Source organism: Panthera onca, chromosome B3, assembly GCF_046562875.1.
Source record: "Panthera onca isolate mPanOnc1 chromosome B3, mPanOnc1 haplotype 2, whole genome shotgun sequence".
Lineage (NCBI taxonomy): Eukaryota > Metazoa > Chordata > Mammalia > Carnivora > Felidae > Panthera > Panthera onca.
In genome coordinates, this window is record NC_138344.1 from 32,279,027 (window position 1) to 32,280,613 (window position 1,587).

The following is a 1,587-nucleotide window of genomic DNA, read 5'->3' on the forward strand; positions in this document are numbered from 1 at the left end:
AGAGACAGAAAGTAGCTTAGAGGTTAGCAGAGGCTTGGGAGTAGGAAGGAATGAGAAGTTACTATTTAATAGGCATTATGAAAATTAATAAAGGGAAACCACTAAAATGGAATCGGAAGGCTGGTAGGGGGAGCTCTCATGTCCTACCATTCATCATCAATTACAAATCCAAGAGGAAGAAATGGACTTTGCATCTCCGTACTCCTTTACTATCCAGGCAGGAGGGAAAAGGCTACCCTTCTCTCCCCCTAGCAACAACCTAGCCAATGAGAGACAATTACTACTCAGCCAATGAGAAGCCACTATGCTTCCAAATCCTAGTTTACTTCACTGGACTTTTTGTTTCTAAAACCCCTCCCAACTTCTCCCTTTCCTCTATAAAAGAGCAGTTTCTCTCCTTTGTTCTCCAGACTTACCTATGGTTTTTGCTGTAGCTTGCTGGTCCCAGATTGCAAGTCTCTGCTATTCCCGAATAGACCCATTTTTGCTGGTAAAATGAACTGGCAGTTTTATTTTTAAGGTTAACTAACAGTACAGTTTATGTTCAGGATGGTGAAAAATTCCAGAAATAGATGGTGGTGATGGTTGCACAACATTGAATATTCTTAAATGCCACTGAATTGCATACTTAAAAATGGTTAAAATGGAAAATTTTACATTATGCATATTTTACCACAAGAGAACGCTTTAATAGAAAAACCACAAATAAGGAAAAGAAAGGGGTTAAAATGAAAGCTAAAGAAGGTGGAAGGCACAGAAGGAGGAGTTGCTTAGAGCCCTTGGGCCCTGCAGAGAGCCAGGCAGCAGCAGCACCCGGCGTAGGTGGCCATGGGGAAGCATTACTTCTGTGACTACCGCAACCACTCCTTCCAGGACAAGCTCCACACCCACAAGGAACACCTGAATGGGCTGCAGCACCTCAAAGCCAAGAACGTCTGGTATGACCTGTTCTAAGATGCGTCTGCCATCTTGTTAGATGAACAGAACAAGCGGCCCCGCGGGAAGTTTCTACTGACAGGTCAGTGTGACTTTGGCTCCAAATGCAGATTTCCCCACATGTCACAGACAGACCTGCAGGGGCAGAGTATCCAGGTGGAGAAGGAGAGGTGGGCCAGGAAGTGGCCACTAAATGTCCTCAAGCTCCCTGAGGGCCATCTGGAAGACTGGTTGGAAAAGAGCCAATCGGCTGAGCTCAGCCCCAAGCAGCAAGGACGAACCCATGAGAACCACCGTCTTCCACTATCCTGGAGGCTAGCCACCAGTCCAAGAGCTGTCTGAATTCCTGTGGGCAGCCCCACCCAGGGGGTGGTCCCTGAAGCCCAGAGTCCACTGAGACTGAGGGTTCCCTCCCCACCTGCCTCCCTCTTGTCAGCTTCTGGGTTAGTCACAATAAAGAGAAGGGCTTGTTCTGGGGACACCAAGGCCCCCTCCTGCTGCACCCCATGGAGCCTCGGAAACCATCAGCTTGGCTTGGCCTGACTGAGCCCCCACAGTCTCCCTACCAGGTGTAGTCCTGGTCCTAGCTCTGTTCCAGGCAGCTTCCCCCTCCCTCCCTCATGGGACATCTTGAGAAGATGGGTGAGAAAA

At 48.6% G+C, this 1,587-nt stretch overlaps 1 pseudogene; it reads left to right on the forward strand.

Moving 5' to 3' along the window:
• The first annotated feature begins 828 nt into the window (after positions 1 to 828).
• LOC132669625 (zinc finger matrin-type protein 5 pseudogene) lies at positions 829 to 1,333 on the forward strand (annotated as a pseudogene).
• Positions 1,334 to 1,587: the final 254 nt, after the last annotated feature.